This window comes from Oryzias melastigma, linkage group LG22 (assembly GCF_002922805.2).
Source record: "Oryzias melastigma strain HK-1 linkage group LG22, ASM292280v2, whole genome shotgun sequence".
Classification (NCBI taxonomy): Eukaryota; Metazoa; Chordata; class Actinopteri; order Beloniformes; family Adrianichthyidae; genus Oryzias; species Oryzias melastigma.
Window position 1 is genome coordinate 24,864,215 of NC_050533.1, and position 26,709 is coordinate 24,890,923.

The window sequence follows — 26,709 nt, forward strand, 5'->3', positions numbered from 1 at the left end:
TGCAGCAGCTCTAAAAGGCCACCAGGACGTCTCCAGTCTTCATGTCTTTGTCATTGGAACGCTCTGCCTGGGCACTTGGACACGTGCAGAAAAGAAACAGCTCTTTGAATGCAAATGCATGTAGACCTTATCTGTAGAGTTACAGAACTGACAGATCCCCGGCAGAGTGGGGGAATCATGCGCATTATTCACAGCCACAAATGAGCCGTTTGAGTAAGAAATGCAAACCCAGAAAAGAGCACATACACTCCTGACCCAACCTGTGGCTCACACTGTTTTCACACCTTCTAGTCACTAAAATCCTTGAAACTGAACAAGCAGAAATGCAAAAGAAATGCAGGGAAAGCCTTTCTAACGGGCTTTCACTAGAAAGAGTTTTTCTTTTTTTTTTTGGAAACATATTTATCATTTAAAAGAATGGTTGTACATAACCAAAAAAAAAAAAAAATCACTATATCAATAAAAAAAAGTGATTTCAACTTCACCATCACTAAGACTGTGATTCATTCAGTAAATTGAACTAATTTTAAGAGATCTTCAGGAGCCGTGTAGTTTACAGTAGATTTATTGGCAGGAATCTTTAACCGTGATGTAGAGCAGTGGTCCACAACCCCCTGCCCACAGACCGGCATCGGTCCACGGGCTACAGAGAGAAAAAAAAAATTATATAAATGTGCTAACCGATTTTTCTATTGAGTTCATTTTCTGATCCTCAAGGAAATTTTATTTTGAAGAACTTCAGTATTCTGTTTACAACATCCGTCTTGGTCACATGACTTAAAGCAGCTACGTGGATTGATAAGCTATCTCAGAGCTAAAAACAAAAACCAAACAATAAAACGTATTTGGAAAGTTTCTTCAGGAAGAAAAGAGTCAGTGAGGAGGCCGAATGAGAGCCTTCGACCCCAGAGAACAAAAGCTGCTGTTTACTGACGAAACCAGGAGTTTTCCTTCTCATACTGAACTATTGAGACAGTTCCCATGTAGCAGAAGCCGCTCTGTGGCGACAGACTCTCCACTGTTTCACACACGCAGATAATAAAGTTGGAGACACTGTGGATTCATGTTTATATGATACTTAAATAATACCAGGTTTATGACGGTTGTGTCATTTTATTTTGCTTTATTTATCCACCACACCTTAAAAGTCAGACGTCACTGAAGCTAGCGTCCAGTTGTTAAAATCCACGTTGACTTTAATTTTTCATCACAAAGATAAAACATTTTACAGAGAATGAAGATTCAATCAAATAAAGTTGTTTTTTTGTGAAAACTTGTGAAAGGAACATTTGAGAATTTTTCTAAAGCAAGGCTGAAGGAGAAATCTGTTCAGAAACTTTAGCACAGAAAATGTTCCTTTTTGCTGAAAAAAAAAACAATGAATGAAGATTTATGTAAAATATGACAAAATATGATCAATCTTTTTGTTTTGGAAGAAAATCGGAGCCTGGATTGAGAGTTCAAATAGCATTCTATGAAGTAAAAAAATATGTAAATACGTTCCTTTGTGGATTTTTTTCAAATCAGAAACGAGTTCCACAAATCAACTCCCTAAAACAACTTTGTTTCATTGAATCTTCCTCATCTTTTTAAAAAATATCTACTGATATTTCTAAACTTTTTTAAACACTTGTAGAAGTATTTTATTTTTAAAAATAGATTTTCGTAAACCGGAAGCGTAAAAGGTAACCAAACAGGGAAGTTGGAGGCTGACTCCGCCCACAGCCAAAATGTGAAAATCCAGTCAGAGGGGCGGGGCTGGGGGCGGGAGTTTTATCATTGCTGGAGCTGCACGACGTGTAACCTCTGAAACTTACATGGTTTGACCAATCACAAAATTCAACTGTAGTACCTCAATTCGACCTTTAGAGGGCAGCACACAGGTGGTTTTTGACTATATTTTCAAGAATTAAACAATTTTATTTTCATTTATTAAAAAAATGGCAATGACCAACAGACAGCACTTTTAAAGCCACTTTTATAGAGATCAACAGACAAAAAAGTTGGTTTAGGGTTTGGTTACTCTTTAAAAATGACAACTTAACTTCTGGCCCGTTCAGACCGGTCTGTGAAAATATTGTCCAATTGAAACCAGTCCGTGGCCTAAAAGGGTTGGGCTTCACCACTTTAGAGTACAACTACCAAAATGAGCTATAGCGTTTGTTGTAGAAGAAATGTTGAGATGTTTCCTCTGACATCGATCGTTGGACACACTGCCAGCATGTGATCAAACTTTCAATTTTGTATGTAAAATATTCAGTTCCACACTGAAGCTTGTGGATGATGACAGACAGTATGTTCAAATGGATTATTAAGACTCAAACATTACCATCATCACAAACTATTGACTAAATTTAGACTCATTTTTTTGGTTAGCATTGAGGTGAATGATCTCTGTTAAAAATATAAAGCTAAAGTTTTTTTATTACGTGTTTCTTTAACAATCTTTGTCTTTAGGTTCTCAGTAATTCTCAGTATTTTGCTCAAAATATAAACTATTTTAATTCAGTTCCATAAGGCCGGAACCATGGTGTTGAGGAGAGTTATATTAGCAAGTGAGTGATAAAGTGAGTCACTGAGAGAAAATGTGAGTCACAATCTGTGAGAAAGTGTTTGAACAACAAGTGTTGGTGAGCAGGAGATAGAGCCAGACCTCAGACAGAGACGAGTACACACCTTGATGAAGTTCAGGAGCTCCGGGTTTGTCTCAGAGGTCAGGCCTGCGGGCCTGTGCCGGTACCAGGATATCCTGCTGCAGTGTGGCCCTCTGGGATGCTGAGAGCAGCTCATGCCTGACCTGAATATAGAGCTGGAGCTCCAGTCCATAAATCACAGGCTGTGACCGATTGGTTTGAACATTGAACTTAAGTGTTTGAAAACTTGGCACTTTCTCTATAGAGAGACATTCAGGACGGACTCAAAGATGAGGATGAGTTTTGCTTCACTGACTGGATCAGATAGTTTCAGAATATCATTGGAATAAATCCTGCCCTCTTTTATTTGTTATTTCTAATGTATCGGATTCAGCATTAAACATCAGATTCAGTGATGTTGTAAATATAGCAGGCATCAGTGGCTCCCAAACTCTCATCATGATGCATGGACAGCAGGATTTGACCCAGACAGGATGAAATGAGACACAAAGCAGTGGCAGTAACACCATTTTCCTGCGATGCCGAGCCATTTTTGATTCATAATCACATCTTTTCAATGCTAATTATTCCCCTTGAGGAGTCTCAATAATGTCAGTTTCTAGGGTTCACTAAAATATTACTAGCAGGAGACAAAAATATGATATTTCTGGCTCTGTGCATTTGAGGATGCATTAAAGTATTGTTAGTATACCAAAACAGGAAATGTTAAGATTTCTGAACCATGAAAGACCGTTGAATGACAAACCTTTCTAACTACAGTTAAAATCTCACCATGACATTTTTTTAAAAATCAAAATAAACGTTCTCAGTAGTGCTTTAATATGGTTACTTTTTAACCACAATCTCACAAATCACAATCTCTTAAAAAGCCATTTTTCATATAGATTAGAAGCTTCTGTTTCCAAAATGTCCTCTGAGGGGGCGTGGCTTTTGGAGCTGAGCTGAGTAGCCCTGCCCCCTGATCCAGCCCCTGTCTAATTACGATAGCTCTATTGCCCCAGCCCTCCACTTGAAGGGGCAGTTTAAGTGCGAGTCATTTGCGGGAAAATGTTTATTTTAAATCCGACCTTCCAAATGGAAGTACACAAAAACCTCCATCGCGAGGGTAAACCATGTTGGGCTTAGAAGTGCTTCTCTTCACGTGAGTGCAGTCTGAAGCACAGATGTTTATATTTTAATGTAAGTAATGACTTTTTGTTGTAGCATGACCTTTTTAAAGCAATAAAAGTGCTGTTATGTATATTCAGGCACTGGAAGCTCTGCGCTAACGCTAGCAAACTGGAGCTTACTGGTGACATCATCGAACAAAAGTGACGTCCGAAATATGAGTTTAGTGCATGTGCAGCAGAGCTGTTGTGATGTAAAGAAGATCAGTCATTCAGAGTCTGACAGTTTGATTGACAGACTTAAAAGGAGAAATACTCGAAAATGCGAAAACTTTCTTAAAACTTTCTAATTACATTTGTTCTCTTTCATAAGAAAAGTGCCACACATACATGTTAGAAACTCAAAAAACAGGATTTTCATTGCAGGAGGACTTTAAAAACTGTTTAAATAACATGAAACCATAATCTTAGTGGGGGGGTTACCTTTTTTTGGTGTTAACAAGGGCTTTCAGTCTCATAATAATTATCACTTCCTGTCACACCCACAAATAACATAAACCAAAAGCTTTGCTGTCTGAAGGAGTTAATGATGAAACAAAAAGGTGACAACAACAACAACATCAGCTGGTGTGCAGCTGATCTTGACCCATTGTCTCAGCTGAAATATCACATTGTTTATGAAAAATGTAATTTAACAGCATACTCCTCACGAATGTCCTTTGCAAAATATTTAAGAGTAAAGTCTAACCTCAGAGGCACCTCCAATTCCAGCAGCTGTAATATGAGAGTTTTTGTTGCAAAGGAGTACGTCTGCAAACGCAGCTCACAAGAAAATGGATAGCTTGAAAATGCTGGAAAATAAACGGTCTACTAAGTTTAAGACATTGAAAAGTAGGAGCGTAGGAAAATGATGCCATTTGTCATTGTTTACTAGACAAGCACGCACACACACACAGCCCAAGTCGATCTGCACCTGCAGCTGATGGAGCCGGTCGATGTTTATGATGATGCATACCCTGTGGGTTTTTCTTATTCCTCATAATCACAGTGGTTTTAAAGCCGTCTTTTAACATGAGGTATTACTCTGCTTAAGCTGTAAAAAGATGCCTGTTCTTACAAGCTGGAGAAATCCAACTGAATGTCGGGATTATATCAGAATGACAGCATGAGTAAGCAACTAGATGTGCACAGTGTCGTGTATTCCAACATGATGCATGTGCACCGTGTGCACATGAAATATCTGCAGATTTAGTTTTGCTCTGACACTGCTAACAGGTCAGAATAAAAATGTCTAGTGGAAAGGAAAGTAGGAGTCCTTTCTCATGCATACGGACGTCTAACAAATTAAACAAGCACACACAGACATCCACATTCTCACACGGGGAAACGTAAAGATGAACCATTCAGGGCAGACTTATGTCCTGAAAGATGACTGGACTTAAACAGTCATTAGACCCCAAGAAACTATGAAGCCATTTCCCAAGATAATGACCCCTGATTTTAATATTGCCATTTTAGGAAAACATTCCTCTGGGTCTCATTCTGTACACTTTAAAAATGGAATTGAAGTTTTCTTTAAACAAATGTCATTAATATCATTTCCATCACATAATCAATTTCAAACTCTTTAAAGCCACCCACAACAACAACCTCACATCTCCATACCTCTCTGGCCTCCACCTAAGGCAAGTGTGTCAAACTCAATCGCACCAGGGACCAAAATCCAAAACACACCTGAGGTGACAGGCCGAACAGGATAAACATTTATTGAACACTCTGAAACATAAATTTTAAAGCTTTAAAAAAGAAACTTTTTACATAATTATGAACTAAATATATAGGATTACCTGCGATAATGCTAGTGTGAATGTTTTAAGCTGAATTTGGCTGCTGAAGATGCTGAAATTGATACCTGAAAACGCCGAAGCTGATAGCTGAAAATAGCTGATAGCCAGATAAAATATTAGCTAAATTCCAAATTAGCCTAAAAACGAGACAAAATAGCTACCATATAGCTGAAAAAATAGTTAAACTTCAAAATAGACTAAATTAGCCAAAACAGCTAACATGTAGCTGAAATATTAGCTAAACTCCAAAAAAGCCTAAAAAATCTTAGTGAATACCAAAATAGTCAAATTTTTTAAACTGAAGAAAGTATGGAGAAAAAACTGTGATTTAGGCCACAAATGGTTACTTTAAAAATATATTTACTTGAAAGAGAAAATTCCTGAGAGTTTATAAAGATGTTCATTTAGTCATCAATGAATGTTTTGGTCGACCGAGCGTTAGCATTAGCCATCCTATGGGGAATTCCACTTAACGTTAACATCAAGCTAGCAGAGTTTAGCTCTATATGCTAAATCGAATTACATCTTTTATGAATCAATGAATGATCTATTAAGCTTAAATTGATTCAAATTTATTGATCGATTTTATTAACCCAGCACTAGTATCTTGAAGTAATACGGACAATAACCTGAGATAATCCAAGATGGAGAAAACATTTTTTTTCAATGGTTTTTTTCTTTATTGTACCAAAATATGCAAAAATACACTCAAGCCAACATTGAGTATGTCATATTACCTCTCACCAGTTACCCCACACCACCCCAACATGCTTAAAAATGCCCCAAACACTCCTTGCCCCTCGTCAGTTTCACTTGTCCAGAAAGACTCGTTAGCTGCTGTACTTGCATCTCATGAGCTCCACTGCTGACAGACTTGTGTCATTGTCAACTGTGCAGTCCCTGACGGGCCACTTCACTGCCTGACAAGGGTAAACCCTGCATCACTGCTGACTCCTGCTGCTGCTGGCACACCGTGTCACTCCTCATCATATCCTGCAGGCCGACAGCTCACCACTTTTTCTTGTCCCTCAGTTTGATGGCTTCAAGTCTGACCTCTTCCTGTTGGTGCTTAGTAAACAAGACGAGGGACGGAAATTGCCTCTCTTGGGATTACTTTGGTGCAGGTGTTAGCCCTCCCTGTATTTTGGGGGACAGCTATAAGCACAAAGCAAGTTTACTGTCATTTAAAGTCCTCTGATAGCATTAAACATTAATCGGTCACAGGAGAGTCTGAGGATGTAGTTGTCAACACTTTGTGGTTGGCTGTAAAAAAAAAGAAAAGAAAAAGGTTCACACATCAGAATCGATGACCCATATAGTTTTGAACATTTGGCCCAAGGCGGCTGTCTACTGTCTACTGAAATGAACAAACACTTGTCAACTGTGGATGATTTTCTCATGAGGAACAACACTTCCCTGAAAGACTGACTGGATTGATGAAAGACATTTTAGTGTTGTTGTGTTGTGAGGTTCTGTGGCTTTAGATCGGATAGCGGTCCAAACTTTAAGTGGGTCACAGCAACACATTTTTTAGAACGTTTTGCTGCTGTGTTTTGCATTATTGTTTAGTTGCACACCTCGGTGTAGAGGCAGTTCTCACTGTCAGACAGGTGGCCTTCAATTGGCCTTCATAAATATTCTGACACATGGAAGAGTTTCTGGTTAACTCAGTGACAGCGAGACGTCCAGGAGCTGTCACTGCTAGACAAGCCCAAACCATCACTGCTTTGCATGGAAGACGCTTTTGCACTGGTAGACAGTGTTTACACAAACAACTCGGCTTGGTCAGATTTAAAAACATCGTTTCAGAAATCGACTGGCTTGTTTACGCTCTATTTTTTAAACATAAAGTACTAACATGTTGGTTTTAAAGAAGGCTCCTTCTGTAAAGGGTAACCAAACAGTGCAGTTGGAGGCTGACTCCATTCTTAGCCTGGATTTGAAAAATCAAAAAAGGGGGTGGGGCTAGTGGAGGAGGACTGAGCGGCAGAGGAGTGCCTTGGATCAGTGATTTACAGTTAGGTTAGCTTTATGCAATATATGCTGGGTCTTCTCCACAGAACTCTCTGATGAGGTCCAGGATTTTTCTTCTGGTTCAGAACTTTATTGTTTTGAGCCTTTGGCTCAAGATGCTATTTGGGAATGCCTGACAGCGGGGGTTAGCAGGTTTGAAGGTGACCCGTTAGCAAACAAACGTGTAAAGCCAACAATCGTGAGTGAAATGTTCATTTTAAATCCATCACCAGGATGGAGTTTTCTGGATTCAGTGTCGGTTATACTAAACCTCTGCTCTCTAACTTCCAAGTCTACTGGAAATTTGTACAAGCCAGTAGATTTTTGACAACTGAAGGCAATCCAGCTATGAGCCATGCTAACACTAACACAACAACAACGACTGACTGTTACAGAATAAAAAAAATGGGCAGGGCTTTTATACTGGAGCTGCAGAGCATGATGACCTGATACTTCTGGGTCTTACACTTATTGACCAATCACAAAATTCAACTGTAATACACCACTTCAGTCTGTAGGGGGCACACAGATGGGTTTTGAGTATATTTACAAGAATTAAACAAATGTATCTTAATTTGTCAAAACTGTGGCAATGACCAACATACAGCACTTTCAAAGCCCCATTTATAGAGATCAACAGACAAAAAAAAGTTGCTTTAGGGTTTGTTAACCCTTTAACACTTGTAGGAAGCTGATGCTGTTTGCCTTTTTCTGTTTGAAATGTCATGAACTTTAACAATTACAATACTGAGACTCGTGGATTCCTAATTAAGATGCAGATTTTGGGTCATTTTTAAATTTCTTCAAGCACAGCCAGATCTGGCCTTCAGGTGATCCTAAAGACTGTTCAGTTCTGGAAATACTGATTTAGATTTTTCTGCTTGAATCGTTTACTCACTATATTTAATATCCAGTAGTAATGTTTTGGTAACATCAATTTTTTTTTACACCTGAATGAAACATAATAAGTCTATTTTCTCCTTATTTGACTTAGTGACCCACGAAGCTACTAAAAGACTCGTCTGGAGTTAAAACTGAAATCCTTTGATTTAAACCCCAAACATCTCACAAAGTAGAACAAAGCACTTGATGCTTTTGTGTTTGAGTTTTGTGTTTGTTGGTGATTTCTTGGCTTTTCCCACATTATCTCCCAAAAGTATTCATTAGGAAAATTATCTAATAATGGCACCCAGCCCAAACATTTACAGGAACCTGTTTTAAAGTTAAGGGATGCACTGGCTGTCTCAACATTTTTTAAGATGCAGTTTACAGTTTTGGAAAAAGCTGCCAATGCTTCAGGGAGAATTTAAAGCAAAATAAATTTCCTAAAACAGTTTTTATGCTGATGTCAGATTTATTCAAACATTTTTTCTGCCTTTTTTATGGCTTTTCAAGCACCAGTTACTTTTTTGTCTGAAAACATTTTACCAAACTAGGTCACAACTCCAAAAATACCACTTATTAGGACCTACTTTAAAAAGAAACGGCTATTTATAAAAATGAAGAATGGAAGTGGGATGGCTGTCCTAAACAAACAGATTTGAGATGACTGCATTCTGCTCAGAATGTAACAGTGAGAAAGAGCCAACAGACTCCTGTCAAACATGAATCTGAAAGAGCAAATATCAAACAGGGTTTTACCTTTGAGCATGGAAGTTAAAAAAAGATAATCAATAGGAGCAAATATGTCAAGAATTATATTTTTATCCATCCATCCATCTACTTCCGCTCATCCGGGACCGGGTCCTGGGGGCAGCAGTCTAAGCAAAGACTTCCCCTCTCCCTGACCACTTCCTTCAGAGGCGTTCCTATGAAGTGGTTTTTGTGCCAACACATTGCAAGCAAACTTACAGATTTGAGATCGAAATGTTCTAAATTGCAAACAAAATGTAAAGTGTTGAGAATAAAACTTCCTGATTTTCAAATGACAATACATATTTCCCTTTTTTTTTTGCTTTCAAAAAATATTTTTGCATTTGCAACACAAGTTTTCAGATGTGTTGTGTCTCATCTCGCTTTCACCCTGTCTTTGATTTTGCAGTCAAAATTTTCTCAGTTGCGTTTGTGCCATGCCAAACTTCCTGTTGATTGGTCTAAATTCTATCCAATCAGGTGACTCTGCCTAACATTGAGGGTGCTATAGAGCAGGGGTGTCAAACTCAAGTCCTTGAGGGCCAACGTCCTGCTGGTTTTCTGGAAAACCTGCCTTATCTGCTGCTGATTACCTGGATCAGATGTGTTTAGCCAATAAGAAGCTTCAATGGCAGCTTGGTTGGAAACCATGTAGGACATCGGCCCTTGAGGGCTGGAGTTCGACACCTGTGCTATAGAGCCTTGGAATTATAGAAAAGTATTAATGATACTAGGAAAAATATCTAAAACTTGCTGGAATCTTAAAATTATTTGAAATTCCCTTTCAAGCTAATTTTGCTTGTTCTTGGCAAATATAAGATTGAGAGCTTTCAGCTGATCTGCTGATGGATTTCCTTCAACCCCAAAGTTACAATGAATCAGATAAACATTTGAAACAATCTACATTGAGTTTTTCTTAAATCTTCCTTGGTAACAGTAACCACACCCGCATGGTAACATGTGAAGACTTTGTGCCCTTTAGATCTTTATTATAACCATCATGTAGAACTATGGAAATCTAAAGTGGAATTACAAAAAGATGGAAGTGATATTTCTGTTGCATAATAATTGACATTAAATGTTTAGACTGTGCCTTTTTTGCTGATAACATGAACCAGAATTATGATGAGCAGTTTGAGGAGGTTTCTGAACTTCTTCCAATTGTGTGAGGAAGACGATCAGCAGCTCCTCCTGCAGTCCTGCTCTCCTTTTTGCTTTTTTGAAGGAAAAGTTACATTTATACAATGAATATGTGACAACATTCTGTCATGTTCATCCTGAAAGTCTCCGTCATGCTCATCCACCCTATCAGTCTTGTTTAAGTACGTACACACACATAACACAATCAGTGATAAAAGGATGCGATGCAGGACACTCTCATCTACTCATTAGGCTTCGCTCCGTCACAGATTTGATGAGTTGTCATCATTCTGCAGACGTGGTTCTCCTCCGGTTGGCAGCTCCTCACTTGAACTGCAGACTTTTCTTTTATCTGTTCATCTGGAAAAGGCCAGCTTTGATATCCAAATATCTGTCAAAAAAGTACGCAGTAAGACTCAGGTACAGATTCATCAGGAGTCAGGTCTCGTTAAAAGCTTATACGCTCTTATGCATCTGTGGACCTCTGTTTCAAACATCTGTGTTGGCACTTTTCCTACATATATAGAATGGAGTTCAGTGTGTTTGTATGTACATCCTACCTCTATGATTCATAAATGTTGAATTACAAAGCAATCATCCTAGTATACAGCAGTATATTTGGAAATATAATTCTTCGTTTACCTTTAATAAATATCACAGAGCAACTCACTGATATTAAGGCAAGGTCAGCTTGAAAAGAAAATATGAAGCTCGTAGCAGATGTAAACAGAAACAATGATGTCCTCAAGTCTTTATCATCCAAAAAATTATTATATCATCAAAAAGTTATTTTTTTCAGCTGTTAAGGTAACTTGTTTTGTATGGATTTTTTTATTATTATTATGTTTTGAAAGTATTTTCTTGTAACCCAATTTACTATATATTTTTTACCATCGTCATAGCTATTGTTTTTTTTTTTTGTTTTGTTTTTTTTAATAAATCATTTTAAAACATTAACATTTCTTGCGCCTCAAAGTGGTTTGTCCTCCTGGGACAGTAGGAACTCAGGCATCACTGAACAAAGACGTGAAGATCCAAAAGGTCAGAGGGGATGAAGCTTGGTGTTCACTGAGTGGCCTTTAAAGTACATTAATGTAAGTTGAATAAAAGGATGTGAATTAGATTGAAAAAGATGTACAAAGAGAGAACTGCAGCATTTAGAGTGTTATAACACAGAGCCAATTTAGGAGTTTGAAGGACATTAAAAAGAAGTAAATTGCTGGAGTCAGACCGTCACTCTTTATGCATAAGCTGATTAGAGGTGTAATGATTAATCAATCAAATGATTTCCATTCCTACATTCCAACCAGATATGTCGATATGTCTGAGGCAAGTTGTTAATTGAATCAAATCAATTTAAACCACTAAAAAATATTTTCAAAATGAAACTAATCAATAACCAATAATGGAAGATACCATTTGAATTGAGACATGGTAGGTTTATTTTACTACAACGTAAAAATGACCATCACAAAGGACAACAGACAATGATGCAGTAAAAACTGATCAAGCATCATTCCAGTCCAATGAAACACTTTGAATTGATCAAAGTCATGTGACCAGACAGTGTGGTAGAATGTTCTGATAATGGATTATTCTGATGTGGAAAAACAACAGTGGGTTGAACTTTATCAAACTAAAATGTGAATGGATTTGACATTCATTCTTGTTTACTTGTTTGTTTGTTTGTTCTCATATTTAATTAATTATCTTAAAGAAATATAATAAATCTGGAAAGCTTCACCTGCACTGTTCAGTACCAGGTATTTATCTCTGCGTTTCACTGCTGGAAGTTTGGGATAAAGATATTTTTATTCCATTGTAGGTCAGGGAATCAGATCACTCAAAACAAACCAAAATCAACTAAGAATCGGATCTGCGACCACAAATTAAGATCTAAATTAAATTGTTGTTGAAATAAGTTATTACACCCCTTATCAAACTCAATTCCACAAGCGGCCAAAATCCAAAACACATCTTAGGTCACGAGGCAAATATGATAAACATTTCTTAAACACTTTAAAACCAAATTTTTAAAACTTTAAAAATGTAACTTGTAACCTGCAATAATGCTAGTGTGAATGCTGTAAGCTGAATTTGACCACTGAAAATGCTAGTTCGGGCTGCACGGTGGAGCAGTGGTTAGTGCTCTTGCCTCACAGCGAGAAGGCCCCGGTTCGACTCCCGGCTGGGACCTTTCTGTGTGGAGTTTGCATGTTCTCCCCGTGCATGCGTGGGTTTTCACCGGGGACTCCGGCTTCCTCCCACCGTCCAAAAACATGCTTCATAGGTTAATTGGTGACTCTGAATTGCCCCTAGGTGTGAATGTGAGAGTGTATGTGTGTGTGATTGAGGCCCTGAGACAGACTGGCGACCTGTCCAGGGTGTACCCCGCCTTCGCCCATCAGTAGCCGGGATAGGCTCCGGCACCCCCGCGACCCCGAAAGGGAAGAAGCGGTCAAGAAAATGGATGGATGGAAAATGCTAGTTCTGATAGCTGAAGATGCTGAAATTGATAGCTGAAATCACTGAAAATTATAGCAAGCTAAAATATTTGCTAAAACAAAAACTTAGGTTAGCCAAAACAGTTAGCATGTAGCTGAAATATTAGATAAACTCCAAAATAGCCTGTAAAAATCTTAATAAATGCCAAAATAGTCCAAAAAGCTAACAACATTTCAATTTTTCAAACTTTGAAACGGTAACTTTGTAACATACAGTAATTTTGAATAATAAAAAGGCAGGAATATTCATCCCAAATAAATCAATTTAAATCTTAAATAACTTTCAATATTTTACACTCCATAAAAATATATTTTGTCAAAATTATACAAGTTAGAAATAAGCGCAAGATAACATCGGGTCATTAATAACAATAAAATAAAAAGATCTGAACTGCCGGATCCGGCCCCCGGGCCTTGACTTTGACACATGCCTTAACCCGATACACATTCTAAAATTGTATTTCTGTGATATTTGAAGTAGTGACATCAGAGATCATAGCGGACAATCGAGCTGACACAAATAAAAAAAGACGAAATGATGAAAGCTTTGCATTTAATTAAGAGAAAAAATACAGCCCACAGTTCTGGTCTTAAACAGCAGGGATCACACAAAAATTTATCAGCATTCTTCATCTAGCTAAAACCGGTCCACGGCTCTGTCCCAGTGTGACAGCCAGCTAAAGCTTCTTTCATGCTGCCGTTCCTTTCTGCCTCTGAGGCGCCTCGCTGTGCTCCATAAAACGAGTAGTTCGGCAACAGCACGTTCCTTCAGCCTCTCTCTGGTTCACCTCCAAAGGTATTCTCACAGGTGAACCAGGTGAAGCATGAAAGGGTTAGAAGAAGGGGTAACCACAGAGTGCTCCTGCACAGACGAATCACGCTGCGCCCATTTGTTCTGTCAGAAAAGGCTGTTTGTTTAAATATTACTGACTGTTATTGACCTGATTTTGTGGTTGATTCCTCCTCATGCTGAGTGTACAACTGCAGGAGAGCTCAGTTTGAAAACATGCTTGATATTGATTTCAAAGTTACAGCTCATGAACCACCAAGTGAAATGTTTTAAAGAGTAAGCTAGAGAATCATGTTTACATGCATGTGGCTGCCATGCTGCATGATTGGCAACACCAAAGAAATCAAAGGGAAATTATTTTCCAACAGTGCAGCACACATACAGACATGAAGTCAGATAATTTCATTTTCCTCCAGCTTTTTCACATTTTCACGTCTCATACCTGGTTCACACTGTATGCAAAAGTTGTGCATAGAGGAGGCCTCTTCCATTTGACGCACTTGTTAACCTATGGTGGGGCTCACACCAGGCGCGGAGGGCCACGGTCCTCTGCGAAAGAATTGTGCCGTGCAGCAGATCGTTTTGGCGTCGGGCCCATTTCAAGAAAAAGGTTTAACAAATTCAGAGTTTAAACCTACACTCAAAGTTGACTGACTCAAAGTTGACAAACTCAGAGTTTACAAACTCAGAATTTACAAACTCAGAGTTGATTGACTTAGAGTTGACTAACTCAGAGTTGACTAACTCTGTGTTGATTGATTCGGAGATGACTAACTCGAAGTTGACTAACCCAGAGTTGATTGACTCAGAGTTGACTAACTCGGAGTTGATTGACTCAGAGTTGACTAACTCAGAGTTGACTAACTCAGTTGACTAACTCGGAGTTGACTAACTCAGAGTTGATTTACTCAGAGTTGACTAACTCAGAGTTGACTGACTCGGAGTTCGCAAACTCAGTTATCAGTTTCAGAACAGTTGAAAAAAGTTTGTTCAATCAACTCTGTAGTTGTTGGACTCAGAGTCAGGTGCGAGTGTCGCGACCATGAAAAGCCCTGAACAATGGGACAAAGATATTACGATTCACCACCACACCGGCAACAAACACCAATCAGGCTTCATTCTTCACAGCCACAGAAATTGATGTGCTCCTACAAGCACATGACGACTACGAGCACATTTTCCACAAAAAGAGCAACACAGTTGCAGCGGCAAAATAGAGAGAGTTGGCGTGGAAAATTACAGAATAGCTGCCAGAGTTAATATGTAACTCTACATTTGAATCCTTTCAATTCAGGATAAGAACTAAATAATGTTAGGAATGTCATTTTGTCGCTTTTTAAGTAAGGAATGGTTTTGTTAACGACATGTTAACAACGATGTCCTATTTGAACATCCCTCACTTTAAGAAGGGCGGAGACCGCTGTGAACTCTGAGTTTCCTAAAGGAAACTTGCTCCAGACCAGGTTACATTCTCAGGGTCAGTTGCCATAGTGATGAACACCGAGTTCAGCTCAACCAGTTTGGTAAAACAGGTTTGGTTTAACCTACTTTCACAGGTTTAGGTTACCTCAGTTTCTGAAACCAGAAATTCAGAGTTTTCCTTAACTCGGAGTTCACAGACTTAGAGTTTCAACAAAACCTGCTTCTTAAAACTTGCCCCCGGTCAATTTTGTGCACGAGCCGCGAGCGATCCGCGTCAATTCTGGCAGGAAGTTACATCAAGATACATGAGAAAATCCAGTTTATTTTCAAAATATAACCAATTTTTCACAATAAAACACCGCAAATGACAAATGTGATCATGTTTTTGTATCTAAACACACTGTAGAGATGAAAATAAACATACAATAATAACACACACACACTTCTCTCTGTGTGTCGCAACAACAGATAAATTAAGGAAGTGTAGGTCTACTAACTACTTGCTTCTTCTTAGCAGAAACATGGGGTCATATTTTTAGGTTGTTAACTTACTCATGATGGAAAAAACAAAAAAGCTTTAGCAGAAGCACCTCATGACTGTTGCAGAAAAATGCGCGTCTGGTGTAAATTGCAGGAGAGAGCGGACGCTGCGCACATTCCATGCCGCTTCCGCGTCCAACATGAACCTAGCTTGAGCCATCACACCTTGCCTTGCTTGTCCTGACTCTCTCCTTGAAAGTTAGCAGGATGATTGCTGCCCCTGCATTCTGCCACACCCCTCCAGTCTGTTTAGAGTGCATGAATTTGATCAAAAACCTCTCTGGAACAACACCACAGCCCAAGTTTTCTTACATTTTGAACAATCACCATCAGCTCTAAGTCTCCTCTCATGGAATAATTTCAGAAAAAACCAGGAAGGACTCCTCAATGTCTTATCCTCTGACAAGATAGAATTAAGGCAATCTCACTTTCACCTGCTCTTACCCTCAGTAATTCAGCATTCTGGTCCTCACAAAATAAATACAGACATCAGCCCTGCCTCCAACCTAACTAGAATTTAAAAAAAAATTGCCAATTGTTTGTGAGTTGTTTCTGGGTCGTCTATCCTTTATCAGAAAACTGACAAACCACAAAGAGGCTAGACTGCAAGAGTAACAATTAATCAGATTAATTACACTGTTGGGTTGGGATTAATCACAATGTTTTTCTCTGTAAACGTTATACCATAATATGCAGCTTTTGAACAAAAACAAGCTAAAGAGAAGATTTCGCCTTCATTTTTATTGGCTGAAATGTTTACATTTATAAAGTGTTAACTCAGAGGTATAATTTTTGTGCACAAAACAAATCAACAGTAAGACAAGCAGAACTCTAAAGACTTTCATGTCTGCAACATTACCACAAGAAAATAAAGATGCTGTTATCCAGCCATAAGAAACAAATATTGTTTCTGCACTTGAAATGAACTTATACCATTGGTCAGGTGAATACTCGAGTCTGATTGGCTGCTGAGTGTGGATGCACACCTTAAAAAGAAGTTCCGGTCACATAGCCAAAAAGTTCTATATCACTGCAGTGGCTTCTTTAAAACAAAGGTTTGCTTCATCTTTGGGACTAAAACAAACAGTAAGAGGTGACTTTTCTCTCTGAACTGATACTTTATTTAATATTTCGTGATCATCAGCATATGTATCGTTTTCCTTTGCTGCTACAGTCGAGGTCGGAGCTAGTTGTAGCATCATGTTACCAGGACAACACACCACAAATCAAATAGTCGGCTTTTTGTGAAAAAATAGATCTAACAAAAAAAAAAAAAGACAAGAATAGAGTATCAAAAATCAATTAAATATTTATTTATTTTGTACATGAGCATAGTATGAGTGGGATAATGACAGGCATTATACCACTTATACTATGCTCACTTAAAAAGATCCACGCCGTGGAAGCCCCGCGTTACAATTAACGTGTTAAAGTTAACAACCCTAGGAAAAACACAATTTAAATGTTTTCTGTTTTATTCAGAATCTAATTCTAAAGGAGATTTTAGTTTTGAAAAACTGCTGGGTTTTCTGCACCAAATTAGACTCATTCTTGACACATGGCAAGTCGCTGAGTCGTGTGTTTAAAATCCATTCGCCATTATCTTAGAGGGGCTGCTCCTCCCACTAAATGGTAAATGGCGTATACTTGTATAACGCTTTCTACCCTCCTTCGAGGGCCCAAGCGCTTCACAGTCACAGACCCATTCACCCATTCACACACACATTCACACACTGGTGGTGGCTCCACTGCCAAACACTGGCACCAACCTTCCACCACAGGCAATTCGGGGTTCAGTGTCTTGCCCAAGGACACTTTGACACAAGGCGGGAGTCGAACCCTAACCCTAACCCTAACCACGGCCGCACCTTTTACATTGAACTAAATTAAAACCACCAAGCATGGAGAGCATGGTTAAAAACATATATATATATATATATATATATATATATATATATATATATATACAGTATATTTAGAAAGTTTCCTATGGCAGAAAAGTGAAGAAACAAAAAAAGTCTTCTACTTCAAAATAGCTGCATTTAACAGACTAGGAATCTTTACTCCAAATATGGATTTATTGTGACAGTTATGCCCACATCCCATAATAAAATTGCATTATATCTAGCCAGTCACTGTCTAATGTTACAGGGATGTTGCTAATAAAGTTGCTCAATCGGTGGATTCATGTTAATGAATGTATTTAGAAAAAACACCTCTTTTTTTCTTCATGCAGTTTTCTGTTGCACCTTAAAAGTTGGACGAGGCTGAAATTGGTGTCAGATTTTTTTAGCTTCCACTTTGACAGTTCTGGGTTAAGGGAAAATCTAAAACACATTTCAATGGTTCCTGCATGAAGTCTAGTGTCTTAAGAAGATATTTTTCAGAGGATGAAGATAAACTTTACCCCCAAAACTTGAGGGAAACTTCAGGCTGAAAAAAAATGAGACACCTGCTTCAGCCTTAGTCAGGCCGAGCTGTGAAAATAATGTCTGACATTAAACCGATTTGTGGCCTGAAAAAGGTTGAAGACCTTTGAGATGGAGCTCTTCATTCTTCCTTCTGATGACCAGCTCCACTGTCTGATTAGATATTTCAACTGGACTTGTCAGATGTGCTCACTTTGAAAAGGAACAACTTCAGGTTTTAAAGGTCATGGATTTTCAAGTAGTTTAAACCGGGGGTCCCAAAACTACGACCTGCGGGCTCAATCCGGCCCACCTCCACATCTGGCCCGGCCCCCCACACACTATCCGAGGCACACATTTTTTATTCTCAATCTGGCCGACCAAGACCTACAACGAACATGACTTTTTATTCTACCCTTCTGCAGTCTGAACTGTGGGGAGATGATAGAATATTTACTGGTTTGTTTACGTTTTTATAGTGATTCACTTTTTCTTTATTTCCTTATTATTATTATTATTATTATTATTATTATTATTAGTTTTTTGGACATCTATAACTCTCAGCTCTTTCAGTTATTAAAATATTCATCTCTTTTTATGCTAATTTAATCATTTTTCATTTTTTAGGCTAATTTCGAGTTTAGCTAATTTTTAGCAAAATACTAGCTGTTTTGGCCAATTTAGACTTTTTTCAGTTTTTCATTCTAATTTCGAGTTAAGCTAATATTTTAGCTGCATGCTAGCTGTTTTGGCTAATTTTGGCTTTTTCTCAATTTTCTAAGCTAGAGTTTTGCTAATGTTTCAGCTACATGCCAGCTGTTTTTTTTGGCTAATTTAGCATTGTTTCCAGGATTTAGACTGATTTTAAATTTTGATAATATTTTAGCTCCAGCATCTTCAGCCATTTCAGTTATCAAACACAGCATTTTCAACTATCAGCTTCGGCGTTTTTTGTTATCAATTTAAGCATCTTCAGCGACCACATTCAGCTTACAGCATTTACACTAGGATTATTGCAGGTAGTGCTACAATTTTTTAAATTGTTTTGGATTTAGTTTTTTTCTACGAAGATGACAGAAATGGGGCTGCGCAGTGGTTAGCGCTCTTGCCTCACAGCGAGAAGGCCCCGGTTCGACTCCCGGCTGGGACCTTTCTGTGTGGAGTTTGCATGTTCTCCCCGTGCATGCGTGGGTTTTCACCGGGGACTCCGGCTTCATAGGTGTGAATGTGTGTGTGATTGTGGCCCTGTGACAGACTGGTGACCTGTCCAGGGTAAACCCCGCCTTCCCCCATCAGTAGCCAGGATAGGCTCCGGCACCCCCGCGACCCCGAAAGGGAGGAAGCGGCCAAGAAGATGGATGAATGAATAATTGAATAAATGACAGAAATGAATTATCAAAAATTTGGATATGTATGGGCTTCTGGAAAAGCCCATACATTTATGTTTATGTTGTGATTGTTACACTTTTTCTAAGAAGAAAAAAGTTATGTGGCCCTCACAAGAAAAAGTTTGGGGGCCTCTGGTCTAAAAGTCTCAGCCTGATTTAGGACATGCAACGTTAGAGTCAAAAAGATTTACAAAAACATGTGCAGCGAGCAGGGAGAAAAGATTTCTACGAGTCTCATCTAAAAGCCTTAATTGTCTGTCTACAGGGGAACACTTTGTGACACAGCAGCCACGCATTGCTTAAAATTTGTGCCTTTTAAGGCAGGTTGAGAACCAGCCTTAACGGTTGAATTTTCAGGACCTGAGAAGAGAATAATTGAGTCATTAGTTTTGATCAGGGTGCCGTCGCCAGCTAGCTAACATATTATGGTCATTTTGCAGTACAAGGAAAAGTAATTTAAAGCTTCTTTGGATATACTCTTAAAGATTACTTTCCCTTTGAGGTCACTTATGATAAAAATGCTTTGCATGTTGAAGGAAATTAGTTTTTTAGTTGGAATTAGTCTCAGAAGGGAAGGATATAAACAAATGTTACTGCATGATTTGAATAGGTAGAACTTATAACTTTATCAAATGATCAAGCAGCCGCAGAGCTGAAGCAGTCAGTCTCTGAGGGCTCCCATTAGCACATCGGCCTCACGTGCTAAACTCCACTGGTATGTACAAGGAAGCATTGATTACACTTTGTCTCTCTATCTTATCCCATCGAGTACACGAGCCGTTAATGTTTAAATCAAAATCAATACATAACTTAATCATTCAAACTCCTCACTAATTTGTTTGTCACAATCGATTGGCTCAGCCTGCGCGAGCTGTCTGCCCGTCTCCCTGTCAATTAAGGCGTGTGATGTGAGCAGACTGTATCTGCCACAGAGGAGGAGGTTAGAGGCTTTTACGAGCCGCTCTGCTGACATTATGATCCATCAAGTGTTGTGACCTTGGGGACATTAACTGCTAACTAATATGGAAGCATTTCCTGCAGAAAAGAAATGACAGGAATGATCTCTTCATCTTCACAGTGCATGGTCTGGACAAAGTAAAAAGGGCATGATGTTTGAGTGCTCCTCATTTGTACACCTAAATCTTTGTTAATAATATTAATAAAAACTTACTTTAAGCACCAGATATAGTCAAAAATGGGCTTGTCCTTCACATTCTTCCTTCATATATGGACGTATGTTTCATGGCCCCCATGTCACTTTTTTTTGTTTTGGGTGTCCCCAACTCAATGATTTTGATGTGCTGGCTAACCCCAACCCTCGGGATGCGGTACCGGACACGATATGGATCCGGTACTGGGTTAGGGTACTGGTCTACGTCCTGAAGGTTGGTGACTAGGGCTGGGAATCTCACCATACTGATGTATCTCAATATGCCAAACATTGCAATAATCAATACACTTCCTTGGTAGTCTATGATATAGAGCTGCCACAAATTATTTTAATATTCGACTGATCAACGATTATTTTTTCTGATTAGTCGACTAATCGGGTCATGCGCAAACTGGATGTAAAGCACAGATCTTAACCATCATTAGCTTTAAACCAACTAAAAATAAAGACAATTAAGATGATAGTTTATGAAACTTTTAGGGAATCGTGCAGCTAGAACAAGACTTAAATTAAATGAGGTCGGCGGCATCTGAAATGAGAAACTATTTTTCACAAAAGATCAAGTTTTGCTCTCACTGACTCAAATTTTAAAAAGTACATTTTTTGTTGCTGCACACTCACAACTTGGTTCAACTTTACTACAATTTGACTTTTGAAAAATATATACCTTTTATTTCCGTTAAAATCTTTTTTACGGACAATTTAGAACACAATATGATAATTTAATGCCTTTTCCAAAATTAAAATAAATTATCAATATATACTAACATGTCTTTACAATAGAATACAGAGTATATCAAATGGCCTTCTTACTTCAAAGAGCAATAAATGTGCAAATAAAAATTCACAATGCTGCATTTGAATTCATTTTATATTTTATGTCTGATAATTTATTAATTTTGGGGGCAAATTATTAATGTTCAGCCTGTTAATATTACATTTTTTACAGTTTTCTCCAAACTCTCTCTCTCTTTGATAATCAACACTTTATTCACGGGCTCCACCTGTGAACCGCTAGCATACACACATGTTGGATCAATAACACCACTAGACGTGTCATTTGGACGGTCACACGCTGCGCACCTCTCTGCTAAAATCGTATGTCTTTTGGCGCGGTGTTTGGACACGTTACTGCTGTTCGCGCCATTACAAATCATGTTTTAGTAACATTAGAAACAGCACGCTGTCTGCGTCTACTTTAGAAAAATACACAGCTTTGCTCGCGGCTGCTCTGCCATCCGTGTGTGTTTGAGTTGAGTACGTGGTGAGAGCGCGTCAGAAGCCCCTCCCCTCCCCGTACTCACTGCATGCGGAGAAGCAGCAAAGACAGTACACTCTGTGTTCGTTTTGTATCGCGCCCCTATATTTTTAGCCATTTAGAATAAAAGTGTATCGGTCCGGTAAAAATTGATGATGGTTTCGTGACGGCATACTTACACTTCACTGTCACGCGAAGTGCACCCTGGTGGATGTTTTTGGTAGAATTTCAAGAAACTCAGGGAAAGAGGACCGATAATCATTCGTGAGTTGAAATATCGTGATACTTGGCCATACCGATAATTTTGTCCCACCTCTATTGGGGACCCCTGATTGGCGTATGGATTTTTCCCTGTCCTGGCCCAGTACCAAGCGGCCCTTGGATCGGGACTGGGTCAGGGCTCATGGGTTGGGGACCCCTGATTTGACCGGAACAGCCAGCACGTCAAAAAACGGTGAGTTGGAGACATCCAAAACAACAAAAAGTGCCTGAATCATACAACCACATATGACGAGGAGGGAGAATGCGATGGTTTGTCCAAAGCCAAAACTCTTTGGGAAAAATATTTTCTTTGATATGTTTTCTGATGGGCTGCACGATGGCGCAGTGGTTAGCGCTCTTGCCTCACAGCGAGAAGGTCCCGGTTCGACTCCCGGCTGGGACCTTTCTGTGTGGAGTTTGCATGTTCTCCCCGTGCATGCGTGGGTTTTCACCGGGGACTCCGGCTTCCTCCCACCGTTCTTTCATGTTAAAAGAAAAAAAAAAAAAGAAAATTTAAGTTTTTTTTTTCTTTTAACATTTACGTTATCTCTAACTTGTAGAATTTTGACAGAATATTTGAGCAAAATATTGAAAGTTATTTAAGGTTTAAGTTGATTAATCTGGAATAATAAATCTTTTTTCATTTATATTTATGTTTAAAAAGTTTTTAAAGTTTTAACAATTTAGCTTTTTCGTGTGTTCAATAGATTCTGTGGATTTGGGTACTGTGTGATTGAGTTTGACCCTCCTGGCTTAGAGACAGGCGATATAAGTCAAACATTTGGTCTCTATAAACACTGATATAAAGTAATATTATTATATTGTTACTATTATTATAAAGTATTATGGGATGTGGCCACAACTTCAACCTTTTAGCTTAGCTCCAAAGTATTAGATGTTGATCCCCAGAGATGGTTGGAGTTCAGACAGACCCTCTCCCTGATGGTAAGAATTATTACTGCCTGACAGCTTGTATACGTGAGGAAAAAAGCATGAGGTGAAGCTCAGACTGTTATTATTTCTCACATAAAGGTATGCATAAAACTGCACAGCAAAGGTCACGCCTGTGCTTGCCCCGCATAAAGGCATGTAGAGGTCTCCGTGGCTACTGGGTGAAAGTAATTTGCTTGAGATGTGTTCATAAATCCAGCCAGCTGCTGGAGCTTCACAAGAACTGTAGGATTTAACAGCAAAGTCTGGAGGGATCTGTCTTTTATGTAAACTTCAACACAGCACAGACTGTGATGATTCAGTCAGTGCTGGAAATCACAGCAGATTTAAGAGTAATAAAGGAGTTTTCACTGGCCGGGCACGAAGAAGGATGTCCTCCCCCAGTGCTGCTGCAGACTTCTAACAAGCATCACAGCTCTGTGGTGCAGAATCTGACCTTTCTGCTCACATCTTTGCCTCCTTCAAAGCTTGGCTCAAATGTGTCAGAAGCTCACAGTTTTGTACTTTATGCTGGCAACCAAAAAACTTCCAATGAAGATTACAGCTTTATTTTTAAATAAAAAGAATCTTGTAAAAAAAGTGCAACTGCACAGCAGTCGCAAAGTTTTGAGGAAACCATAATTGCAATGCACAAAGTTGTTATGATTGTGTATTCATGGCTTGCACAATACCTCACCTCGACAACAATGTGGCAACAACCATTATAATTTTGACTGAATTCAAAGGTCTTTTTGAAAAGGCTTACATAAGTTTCTTGCACTAGAGGGGCTGCTGTAATGCGGCACCCATCATTAGATCCGTCAAATGTCTGAGTGCCTGACTACACCCACAAGAAAACCAGCTGAGTTCCCAGAAAAAACAACAGCTTGCGACTATATTACCACACAGCGTGAGAGCACTAAACACAAATGTACGGTACACAAAACTTGTCTCCCAAGTTTTGATCTTGTAATCTTCTGATTCTGAAAGCAAATGGAAGGATTAAAGAGGAAGGTTTCTTCAAAAAGTGACGCCTAAGACGGCAGCTTCTACAGCCGGAGCCAGAACCTGCTGCAGGCTGTTTCACTGGTGTGTGTGGAGGCATTACAAGCAGATGAATCTGTGTCTGTGTTTTAGCCTCACAGAGCCATCTGCATTCAGGAGGTGACAGGGAGAGATGGCAGGAGAAGTGAGGAGCCGGCTGGCAGAGGGAAGGAGCAGCAGCCGTCGTCTTTGACTGGAATCGATCGGCCGTACATGTCGAGGGAAATGAGACAGATCTCTGCTCCCTTGGATTTGATGAAATCACTCAGACAGAATCATAAGAAAGGAAAGCGCTCGCAGTCAGAGAGTGTTTGTGAGATTCATTGATCTGTTATGGGAACATTATCGAGGTGGAAAGATGCGTTTTTGTTTCTTTACACCAAGAGTGCCAAACTCAATCACACAGGGGGCCAAAATTAAAAACAGATCTTAGGTCTCAGACTGAACAGGATAAACATTTATTGAGCACACTAAAACAAAAATGTTAAAACTTTTAAACCGTAACTTGTTTTACATAATTATGAACTAGATTAGTATAGATTTACCTGCAATAATGCTAGTGTGAATGCTGTAAGCTGAATTTGGCTGCTGAAGATGCTGAAATTGATAGATAAATACACTGACGCTGATAGCTGAAAATGCTGAAGCTGATAGCCAGCTAAAATATTTGCTAAATAACAAATTAGCCTAAACAAAAAAAAACTTAGGTTAGTCAAAACAGCTAGCATGTAGCTGAAAAAATAGCTAAACTTCAAAATAGCCTAAAAATCTGAAAACCGTTTAAATTAGCCAAAACAGCTAGCATATACCTGAAATACTAGCAAGACTCCAAAACACCTTAAAGAATAAGAAAAAGCCTAAATTAGCTAAAACAGCTAGCATATAGCTGAATTATTAGCTAAACTCCAAAGCAGCCCAACATAGCTAGCAGAATGACACGTTTTTAAAACTGTAATCCGTAACTTTTCAACATAATAATGAATAATAAAAAGGCAGGAATATTATTCCAGAATAAATCAACTTAAACCTTAAATAACTTTTAATATTTTACTCTCCATAAAAGTACATTTTGTCAAAATCATACAAGTTAGAAATAAGAACAAGATAACATCGGGCCATTAATAATAAAATAAAATGTACAATTACCCGGAGGGCCTTGACTTATACACATGCTTTACACCCGTGTGCTGCTGTTATATCAGAAGCGCCTCAGCTTTAGGAGTGAAATCCACGAGTGCTGCTGACAGCAGCAGGTTTAGGGTTGCGACTGAGCAGTTTAAAAACCTGCCTGACTGTTTGAATCCATCAAATGGAGTGACCGCATCAGCATTTGTACCACAATGACCCAAAAACCGTCGACATGCTTCAGCTAAATACATCTCACAAACAGCATCTGATAGTCCATGATTCCAGAGTCTGAATTAAAATGACTTTAGATGGCATTAATGACCCCCCACCACCACATGCACACACACTTCACACGTTGGACCCCAGACAAGGACGTGAAACATGGGAGGCATTTTAAAATGTCTGCATTTATCCTGGAATTGCATGTCTTGTGTTCAGAGCAGAACTGTGAACGCCTTTGTAAAGGTTGTTTGATGGAATCAAAGGAGCGCATTGTTATTCAAATGTGGCCTTTTATACGATATGAACGAGGATGTGAGGGTGTTTGTTCCAGAACAAGGTCGTACACACTCGTATGTCTGCGTCCGCTTTCTGTGCTTTTCTTAGAGATACTCGTCTGTCGCCAAAGCTCTGTGAAGCTTCACAACAAACACTATTTACACGTTTCAATGTTGAGGTCATGTACAGGTGCAATTAGAGGTCACAATTTGAGCATCAGGATCTGGGCTGGGTGAACTTTTGGGGATTGACTCCTTCTCCTCTCCAACCAAACGTATGCTGCTGTTGTGTTGAACTATTAAGCAACTTAGACGTGTATGTGACTTAAGCGTCTCTGTCTATATGCTTCATTTAAAGTAAAAAGTTGCAGGGTGTGTAAAAGCATCAGTTCATTGCATCCACTCATCACTATCTAAAACAAGCTGTGAGTTTGTGCAGAGATAAAATGTTTTCTTGTCTCTAAAAGATAAACTGTTATTTTGACTGAGAGGGCAGAGCAATCGAAATGACAATCCAGAGAAACAAACTGCAGAGAATCTAATCTGCCAGTGTGAATGAACCTCCACTAAAGTGGGGGAGTTACAAGACAAAAATACATTCTTGGCTTTTGCTCTTTGTTTACAGTAACTGAAATGCTTTTAACAAGTACACTGACAGTTTGCACTTACAGTTTGATCAAAAACATGGCTGACCAGAGGGGAAGACAGCGAACAGGACAGAGAAATGTGGGTGACTTCAGTGGAAATGGAGGCTTTAGAGCTGTTTGTTTGGGGATTAGGCTCAGATTAAAGCTCTAATCCCGTTCCGTCATGTGCATAATTGAAAAATGTCTGTCCATGGAGCTGAGTTATGAAGAGAGTTGTGCTCGTTCTGTTTCCCCATCCTCACCTGTGCAGGTTGACCTTTCCTTTTGTGTTCTTTAAGTTAACCTCCGACCATCTTTTTCAATCTTTTGTAAAATTGTTCCCAGTGGTC

General features: G+C 39.0%; 1 protein-coding gene across 1 annotated transcript in view; it reads left to right on the forward strand.

The window, feature by feature from the left end:
- Positions 1 to 26,709, forward strand: part of gfra4a (GDNF family receptor alpha 4a) — a 209,272-nt gene that overhangs the window by 90,189 nt on the left and 92,374 nt on the right. The gene's annotated exons all lie outside the window — the stretch shown is intronic.